Source organism: Homalodisca vitripennis, unplaced genomic scaffold, assembly GCF_021130785.1.
Source record: "Homalodisca vitripennis isolate AUS2020 unplaced genomic scaffold, UT_GWSS_2.1 ScUCBcl_116;HRSCAF=1235, whole genome shotgun sequence".
NCBI lineage: Eukaryota > Metazoa > Arthropoda > Insecta > Hemiptera > Cicadellidae > Homalodisca > Homalodisca vitripennis.
The window spans coordinates 60907-71999 of record NW_025776229.1 but is presented as its reverse complement, the minus strand read 5'-3'; positions in this window follow the sequence as shown (position 1 = coordinate 71999).

The window sequence follows — 11093 nt, the reverse complement described above, 5'->3', positions numbered from 1 at the left end:
TGAAAAAATGATACACGATGTTTAAAATTTCTAAATTTTCTCTTTAGCGGACTACAGAAAATATGCTAGTGATATTGAAAGGGCGGAGTTTAAAAATTTCTATCCAATTAGTAAACAACATTTGAATGAACCGAATAAAAGAACTGAGTTTAATATTGATTTTGGAGATAACTTTTGCTCGTCTAACTTCCAGTTTTATATTTCTGGAACTTTAACAAAACAAGATGGTCAAGCATATCTTGGAACTGATAATGTTAGATTAATCGATAATTTTTATACCGTTTTTATTTCTAAGATTGAAGTAAGAAAACACAATAAATTGATAGAAGAAGTCGAAAAACTGTGGCCAAATTAAGCACAATTAAAGGAACTATTTCGTATTCAAAAAGTGATGTTATTTCTCAAACTTCTAATGGCTTTGAATCAGATTTTAAATTTGGTGTTTTTTGAAGCAGCTGGAAATTTATCTCATTTTGGATTAGGATTTTTTTGAAAATGTTACTATTCCGATCTATAAAGGAGGATTTTATCTAAGTTTTATAAGAGCAGAAGACGATGATGTGATTCTGAAGACTGCAACTGGAAATGTTATGCCTGTTGATGGAAAAATAACAATTACAGATTTTTTTATTAGAGTTCCAATGATTGATTATAAAACCACGAGTAAAATTAGGTTGATTGATGAAATTACAAAAAGTCAAAACATTATGTTTTAATTTTCTAGATTGGCAATGTATTGAACAAAAAGGTATTTCCGGAACAACTTATTCGTTCGATATCACAAATATTTTATAGAAATATCTTCAATCCCAAGTTCGTTATCATAGGTTTTCAAACAGATAGACAGAATAATCAAGAAAAAAATCCTTCAAAGTTTGATAGTTTGGATGTAAAAAATATCAGAGTAAAATTGAACGGTTCTTATTATCCAGATGAATTACAAAATTTAAACATTTCCGGAGGTCTTTTCAGAATCATGTATCAGATGTATCAAGATTTTAAGAAAGTTTACTGTAATAATAAGGAAATGTATTACAATCCTAAAGAATATTTAGCGAATAGACCTATTTATGTCATTGATACAACAAAGAGTTTGACAAATATTTCTGGTTCAAAGAACAATATAATTATCAAATATGATTTTCAAAAAGCTGTTACAAACGCGATTTGTTAATGTTGTTTGTTGTCTCTGAGAAATTTTTAGCCTATGATGTGATTAAGAACGATATTAGAGAAATTCAGTAGTTAATGATGTTCATATTATTCTCTTTCATTCCTTCTAATATTTCAAAAATATACTCTTTCGCCACTGAAAAATCCCGATTTCTCCCGTAATAATCTTTATAATCGTACACATAATATCCTAAATAGTTGTACAATAGAATGAAATTATTTCTATTTATCTCTGTTGTAGAAATGTAAACACAAACATTTGCGCTGAAAAATTTATATCTCGGCAGACTTAGTTCCATAATCTCCATTTATAAAAAAATCTTTTTGTTTAAATGGAAGAGTATAATGCCAACTGTTACAAGTGTTCTAATAGAGGAGAAATTATCGATAAAAGATATTTAGTTTGTAGAGGTTGTAATTTAATTTTGTTAGAAAGACCTAAACCTAAGAAATTTTCGAAATAAATTAACACATTTGAATAACCTGCTTACAAAATTGCAATATGGAGACAAGAAGCAAACAAAATTTGTTACAGAATTTAGAAAACAGAATAAAAATTTTTACTTATCTCTTGGAACCATTGACAAAATTATTTTCCTTTTCAAAGAATACATTAGGTTTGTTGGTATCGATACACACGTTTATTATGAAAAGATATTACCTGTATTTTTTCATTATCTGGATGTTGAATTTGTTTATGATTTTGAACCAGAAATCCTCGATGATTTTATAGTACATTTGGAGAAATTAAACGAAGAACCTCTTGAAAAGAATGCGGTTTTACTCACATTCTCCCCGACTTCTCGAGTGAAGGTTAGCGAATTTCATTTTTTCCGTCTTTAAATTTTTTCTATTTAAAATGGAGTTCTTGAAAGAGTTAAATGATATTGGAGAATGTAAGTTTAAAGAGTATAAGAAGTTAAATGAATTGGAAGAAAGGAAGAAACATAGAATCTTGAATTTGGAGAAAAATGAAAGATAAATTCGGGTTTACAATAATTGCCGAGTTGGAAGATTGTAAAGTACACTTGCCGAACAGATTTTTGACTGATTTGGATGAGAAAAAGATTAAAGAATTAAACAAAAATGAAAAATTACACTTGATTGTTACTGGAAAGAAGACTATAAAAGATAAAGAAATTATAACAATTAACTTTGTAGAATAAAGTCTTAACTCTAAAACTTGCAGTCCCTCCCCACGTCATAGTACTGTTTTGATAACCATAGTTGGTGTCTTTCTTCATAGGAATCACATGGAATATTATCTACAGTAATACCTTTTGTTTCACACAAAATGTGGCTATATTCTATAAGAAAAATTCTATAATGCTCTTTAATGAATTGTGTTGATAAATCTTGATACTCACAAAAATTCCTAAGAAATTCATCAATTAAGTCTTGATTATCTTGAAAGGACGTATAATATGGGAAAAATGTCATAAAAAAAACGATGAAAACTCTCTGTTTGTTTATTTTTTACTTTCTTTTCAATATCTTTCGTAATTATATTAAATATGTAATCCCTTACTTTTTTAGTTTTTTGCCGATAGTAAAAACACTACCACTCCATTAGACGTTTTTTCTGCAAAAGACTTTACAAGTTCTTTGAATTCTGTATCATTTAAGGAAAGTATCAACTGTTCTTTAAAATGTTTTGGTAATTCGTTTGAATTCATCTTTGTTGCACTGTTTTAATGCTAGAAACTGAAGAGAGCTTGGTGAGTTCATGTTGTTTATTTAGTAGAAAAGTTTTTTTATTAAAGTACAGTATGTTTTTAGTAAAAATGTTTTAAATTGATTAAATTTTATTAAGATTTCGAAGATTTTTCCTTTATTCGTAGCAGATTTGACAACATTTTTACAAAGCACAGCTTAAGAAAGTAGAAGCTCAGATTCGGTTAATTTTTCATTCCACAGAGTAGATAGTAATGTACCGATCGCTTTTGGAGACGAAAGACTGTAGATTCGGTTAATTTTTCATTGAGATTTGCTGTGTTATTTCTCAGCTTCCTTTATGGTACATTGAACAGTATTTTACATTGCTTTTCGGTCGGCTCCGAAAGTGCGCCAGGAACCCCATATTACTATCTACTTATATATATATATATATATATATATATATATATATATATACATTAAATTGTATAAATGGCAATAGCCTTATTTAATTTCAATAAACATTGAATCCACATGTGATTCAACAATTATATATATATATATATATATATATAAATATATATATATAAAAACACACACACACGCACACATTTATATGAAACAGAATTTTGGGTGTATTGCATTATGTGCCCGCATTTTCCTAATTTATCTTAGAGTTGCTCCTAACACTTTTACATACTTATGACGTATTTAAAATCTATGACTCATTTACAATCGTTATCTTAATCTGTATTGCCTTGACCTCCTGTGCCACATTAACGCTTTTTATTATTTTCGATTCTGGGAAATCTGTTTACAATTGATGTCATGTTGGGGGGGGTGGGGGGGGGGGGGGAACTGCAGCTAAATTCAACGAATGTACTAATGTACGAATGTAATGAGTGAATACTTTAAATCAACGTTTCCCACTATAACTACGTTGTAAGTTATCGGATTTTTCTCAACTAGCACAAATTTAAACTTCAGACATGAATGAAAGCTTACAGACACAACTCAATCAAAACAAATAATGCTTATTCTTATAGAAAATTATGTGTATGTATAGTCCCAAAAATGACACTAAATAATGAGACAAATAACATTGAGAGTAAGAACTTTAATTGAACACTTACTTACGTTCTTTACTTTAGTAAATACTCAAATACTTTTTATTCCTTTAAGGTAAGAATATGACTACTTAAGTATGCAACATTTAGTAACCAATAACAAGTACATTAAAGCAATGTTTTTCCTAACACTTATCACAGGACACCCTGTATATGCTGTAACGTTATTACCAATTATTTACGGATTTTAGGGGCAATATATTTAAATACTAAGTCTTTTTCATTTTAATCGATTTACAAAAATTATCGAATTGATAATTATTTTAATCAATTAATTATAGTTAGGTAAATTAGATATAAGAAATTTTATTTACTTTCGATAACAGCACAGAGGTCGGTGAAGTTAAAAATTGTTGACAAAGAGAAAGAGCAGAATGTTCATTATAAACATATATTTATCCTGAATCGCCTACTGTAATATATAAATAATATATAGTAATAAATACGTTATATGCAAAAAATCCTTAACGAACAATAAAATGAATTTGCTACTCTGAAGAATTTCAGAAATGTTCAAAATGTTACTGTGCATAGTAAATATATTTTACAATATCAAATAACGTAAAACGTTGATGTTAAATAAATCTTAAATAAACGCTGTAAAAGAAATTGGAGATATAAAAGATTTGTGTTAGCCTGAGATGAAAGCGCAGAACAAAAGAATGAAAACGTGATTAAGTTTAGGTCAATAAATCTTGAGACTAAACTACTAAAGGGCCAAATGTGAAATATGAAAGACTCTCGATAAAACCGCTCGATCTACCACTTTAACGTTACATCTCCGAGAGTTTGTAACATTTCCTTGATGAAGGTAAATTGCACAACTTGTCAATTTGTACAACACTGACATATTTATCTTATTTCAACATGATTATTAGTTTTAGCTTGTGCTTTTCAATCTGTGTGAGGAAATTGCTTAAACAAATTAGCTTTTTCTACTTTCTATTCTTGATGGAAGTGAGTAGTAGATTTTATTACAAAAGACATTTTTTATTCTTCTACATTTAATTTATTTCAAAAGCGCTTTCGCCGGTTAAGGCGTCACCAGTTAGATATTGTTTACATAAAGAACATATGTATAAAATAGAAAAATACATATGATAAAATAGAATAAAATTTAAAACTAATTGTAAAGACCGAAAACTAATAAGTTATAAAAGAATTATGTAGAAAAATATGGTTTGCAATTCATAGTTTTGGAATGGATTTCTTCTTTTATTAATGGTATAAAAAATATCACTGAAATTTTCGAAAGGTTGGGAAATACAATTATATTTTAAAACCGTCATACGTGGTGCAAAATTTTATTTCTTTTAGTCCAGGAAGATTCTTTAAAAAAACTACACTTGATGATTCAAAATTTACATGGTGATTTTACTTTATGGCATGTTCAACTAATGTAGATTTTCCAATGGTTTTCTTTTTTATAATTAATTGTAAATGTGTTCTTTTAGCCTCGTTTCCACTGGTCTTGATGTTTGGCCGATATACGTCTTTTTGCATCCACAGAAAATTTTATATATTACATTCTTGGTTTCCTGTTGTTTGATTTTTGGGTTTTAATTTTTTTTGTGACTTAAAAAACAGTACAGATCTTAAATTAATAATTTCTAATCTAATAATCTTACGAACATTTTCTGATGTTCCTTTTACGTAGCGAATAGTTAGAGTAGTGAGATAATTAGGATTGTATTTTTTGTTCATTCGCTTGCAACTTTTGTTTTTAGCCTTAGCTCGTTCAATAACTGACGGAGGTTAGCTTGGCCTTTAAATAACGAGATAGGAGTATGCAATAATCACGTGTCGCCAGGCTTTGCTTAGTTTGAATGCAATATTCATGTATATAGCTCATTTCATAAGGCTATATGTATAACATTTCTTATGTTAAAAAGTCATTTGATTCTATGTAGTTTCTTTAACAACTTATTTATTCAGAGAATTCGTCATTGCCATCATGGTTACCTTGAGACAAATCTATAAGTGTTTTATAATGCTCAGTCTATGTCATGGAGTGACATACAACGTCATCGAACTCGATATTTCCTATATAGAAAAGAAACTTTTCAAGTCCATAGCGACTATAATGAGTTCTCGAGATAACTTGCTGGCAGACAGACAGACAGAAATAATATTTTTCCATTCCCTCGAGTGATAGGCTTTTCTAAAGCTCAGCCAATTGCCCTTTATAACTCGCACGACCCATGTCACACACGTCAAAATAAACATTGGTCTTAAAAGTCTAGGAAATATTATATTATAAGTTAAAAATATTTATTTACAACCTATTTCTTAGTTAAAACCAATTGAGGAACATATTTCAAGAAGCATTAGCCCCGGCTACAAGTAAAACTGTATTATACATTCATCTAATACAAATGCATTTGTTTGCTAACAGTTGGTTCAGTACGTAATTCAAGCGTGAAAAAGAAACATTAGCAATGATTTAGCAGACGCAGAAGTATATTTTAAATTAAGCATACCTTTTATGGTAGTTACTGAAATAATAAATAAGTTTCGCAGTAGTAATGGATTCAGATAAGATTCTCTTGGTAACCAAGGGAAAACACCTACAGACAAATATGATTTCATTTTTAACGCTTTTTGCCAATTTTTACAGATTTTTGCCAATACTAGGATTGTATCACAACAGTCTTTTATCGTTTTGTAGTTTCAATATGCTCTCCGACAGACCCGACCGCATTCCTTTGAATACTGCACGGTATTGGATTTTAATGAATGCAATTAACTGAGCTCTCGAGTCATCTGCGTCCAATTAAGATGTAGAGATCCAGGTAAACTGCGAAGAAAAATAAAAACGTACTATCAAAAAGACCTCACTAAACGAATTTCCTAACGATTACTTTGAGTCCTTTTCATTAAAGTTTAATTTCATGTTTAAATTAGTTAAATAACTCACTTAAAATAAAATCTCGTGCTTAATGTGTATTTTTATTAATCCATAAAGAAGTAATATAAATTAAAACAATTAAATAAAACTTAAAATATCATTAAAACGGTAGATAAAAACGAAACCCGCGTAAAAACATTTCGCACGTAACAAGCCACCGTATTCTCACCAGTTTTTTAATCAAAACTCAGATACACAATTTTAAGTACCTGGTCAGACAACGAGAACACCTCTTTATCTATATTACAATGGATGGCTGCTATGTAAACCAGACGGAGCTCTTTTGTCTCTGATGTCGAATCGCCAAATTTTATTTGGATCTTTTAGACAGACGCGGACTCCAGATTCCAGGAGTTCTGTGACATTGTCAGATTTCAGACGCCGCACTAAGTGGAAGGTGAATTGGAGATAAATTCAACATTCGTATTGTACCAACTCTGCCCACTATTGCTACGTTACTATCTACATACTACTAATTTACAAACTGTATCTAACAGCGGTATGACGTCAATTGCAAACGGATTTCCCAGAATAAAAAATAATCAAAAGCGTAAATGTGGAACAGGAGATCATCGGCGATAAAGATTGCGTTAATAATTTTAAATAGGTGATGGAAGTTATCTTGGTTGGCAACATGTTTTTGATTTATCACATCTTCAGACCCTCGCGCCCTTACCCTACGCTGTGATGAAGGGTTATTAATTACGATAGTTCTTTAACAGTGGAACTGGCAAATAATGGTTAGCTCTCTAGTAAATTCAAAGCTCCCACACTTGATGAATACAGAATCATTTTAATGAACCAATTTAAAACATGCCCTCGGAGGGAGAAAAACATTATTATGTACATACTCAGCCACTGAAATATTGGAAGAAGAGAATGTTGGACTGATGGTTTTAGGCGATTACCTCAGCCATGGGTTGCCCAGCACTGTCCTCAGTTAATGGCGCTCTTTCCACGGCCACCCAGAACTGCGCGGTAAGCATCGACTGAAACATCGGCAGTGCATCTCAGAGGATGTTGGACTGATGGTTTTAGGCAATTACCTCAGCCATGGGTTGTGCAGCACTGTCCTCAGTTAATGGCGCTCTCTCCACGGCCACCCATAACTGCGCGATAAGCATCGACTGAAACATCGGCAGTGCATCTCAGAGGATGTTGGACTGATGGTTTTAGGTGATTACCTCAGCCATGGGTTGTCCAGCACTGTCCTCAGTTAATGCCGCTCTTTCCACGGCCACCCATAACTGCGCGATAAGCATCGACTGAAACATCGGCAGTGCATCTCAGAGGATGTTGGACTGATGGTTTTAGGCGATTACCTCAGCCATGGGTTGTGCAGCACTGTCCTCAGTTAATGCCGCTCTTTCCACGGCCACCCATAACTGCGCGATAAGCATCGACTGAAACATCGGCAGTGCATCTCAGAGGATGTTGGACTGATGGTTTTAGGCGATTACCTCAGCCATGGGTTGTGCAGCACTGTCCTCAGTTAATGCCGCTCTTTCCACGGCCACCCATAACTGCGCGATAAGCATCGACTGAAACATCGGCAGTGCATCTCAGAGGATGTTGGACTGATGGTTTTAGGTGATTACCTCAGCCATGGGTTGTGCAGCACTGTCCTCAGTTAATGGCGCTCTCTCCACGGCCACCCATAACTGCGCGATAAGCATCGACTGAAACATCGGCAGTGCATCTCAGAGGATGTTGGACTGATGGTTTTAGGTGATTACCTCAGCCATGGGTTGTGCAGCACTGTCCTCAGTTAATGGCGCTCTCTCCACGGCCACCCATAACTGCGCGATAAGCATCGACTGAAACATCGGCAGTGCATCTCAGAGGATGTTGGACTGATGGTTTTAGGTGATTACCTCAGCCATGGGTTGTGCAGCACTGTCCTCAGTTAATGGCGCTCTCTCCACGGCCACCCATAACTGCGCGATAAGCATCGACTGAAACATCGGCAGTGCATCTCAGAGGATGTTGGACTGATGGTTTTAGGTGATTACCTCAGCCATGGGTTGTGCAGCACTGTCCTCAGTTAATGGCGCTCTCTCCACGGCCACCCATAACTGCGCGATAAGCATCGACTGAAACATCGGCAGTGCATTTCAGAGGATGTTGGACTGATGGTTTTAGGCGATTACCTCAGCCATGGGTTGTGCAGCACTGTCCTCAGTTAATGGCGCTCTCTCCACGGCCATTCAGAACTGCGCGATAAGCATCGACACTTCGAAAAGTGATTTTAGTTCCACAATCATTGTTACACAATCATTGTTACACAATAGTTTTATTTTGTGTAGCGTGGGTCTTTAATGTACGAAGACTACACTCGTAAACACTCGAATACTATAAGGATTCAATTCTTTAAGTAAGCCCAATCTACATTTATTACCTATATTTATTTTGTACAATATTCTAGTTTTTTACTACTGCACAATGACAACGAAGTAGACAGTAACAACAAAGGGAGGTATTTACTCAGCATTACCATGTCAATTGAACTCTGCTGCGGGCTGTTGTCTCCCTGTATGTTATATAATGGTTAGTCTTTGTTTCTGTCTTTATATATTCATTTTTACAGAGGTTTTTAAATTACAATTTAAAGTATGAATTGTATTTTTTTAATTTTTACACAGATTTGTTTACAAGATAACTGTTACTCACATACAGGGCATTAGTTTAAAATAATTTCATCATCTTTTACCAACAAGGTGTATTAAAACTAGAGGTCCCAAGTTCAAATCTGAAAATTCCGAAATACCATTTAAAATTTATGTGTTTGTGATAATCTGTGAAACTTTTTTTACATTATTAATACTTATTACTGTATTATTAACCTATTACGACTGAGGTAATATTATTATTATTATTCCTCTGCTTCCAACCGTTTTGGGGACTTATGTAGACATTACATTAGATTTATGTAACTAAAATATTTGTAATTATTACGAGTGTAGTTGTGTTATTGTGTATTATTATTTTTATACGTACTTTATGCTTATTGTTATTGCATGTTATTAATAGTTTATTTGTGACTTAAGAAATATTTTTATGTGTTGGAAAGAAGTTGATAATAATATTGTAATAATAAAATATTGTTGTTTTTTAAAAATTATTCTTATTTTTATTGGGTTTTGTTATTTTACGGTCTAAATGCTACGTAGGATCCTTTCATTTTGATCTATACTAAAATTATTGCGAATTTAGTATTAAATGATGCAGTTCGATAAAGCGTCAGTGTTTCTATTATGATGATAAGATATCATTTATTAGCTAAATATCTGTTTGTGGGAATCCCATCAAAATTATTATTATATGTAAATATATTTGTTGATTTTATTTGGAGATTTTGTTTATGATTTGTATTTAAACTTACATTGTTATTAATTATTAAAAATACTAGTATGTAGGGCTATAGTAAAACAGGAACGAATGCTTTATAAATGTAGTAAATAGACTAAGCATATTCCCCTAACATAGCTAGAGGATAGTAGCAAGACTGGAATATGTATTTTTTCATTTGTTTAAATATAGAATTGAATTGAATTATTATTGTATTTATAAAAGAAACAAATATGTGTGGTTTGCAATATATTAAGTACAGAATGACTATACGCTATAGATATTGTTTATATTCGTATTGCGCACATTTCTATCACATTTCTAACTAAGCAAAAATATACTTAACTTTTTAATGGAATACGCTTTAATGTAATCACACTATGTTCCAGTAGTAATATCGTGTACACACTATCAACGATAGAGCTACCTTAAAAACAACATAACCAACATACCTGTACGAGCTGGTGCAATATCCAAACAAGCAATATTGGACAAGTAACGATAACAATGATGTAACAATGACAGTGACACATTATCCTGAGGTTGAGTGCATGTGAGGGTTAAAACTGCGCTACTTCCGTCTACACATTCCATTTATTTTTTTATAGAACACGTTTCTCTCTTAGCCTTATTTTGCCCGTGGGTGACTGGCCTGTACGGTGGTGTGAAAAAACGGAACAAGGAGAATAATCGGTACAGTAGAAGTACTACAGTGCTTATAAAATGTGCAATCATCACAGGCAGGATTTAAACCGGCGCTATCTCTAACTCAGACCCATAACTCGACGCATTACTTAAATATTTGACTTTTAAAATTCTGAAGAGACGTCATTTTAATACTAATGCATTAAAATTGTTTATAAGTTTCCTTTTAGTTTCTT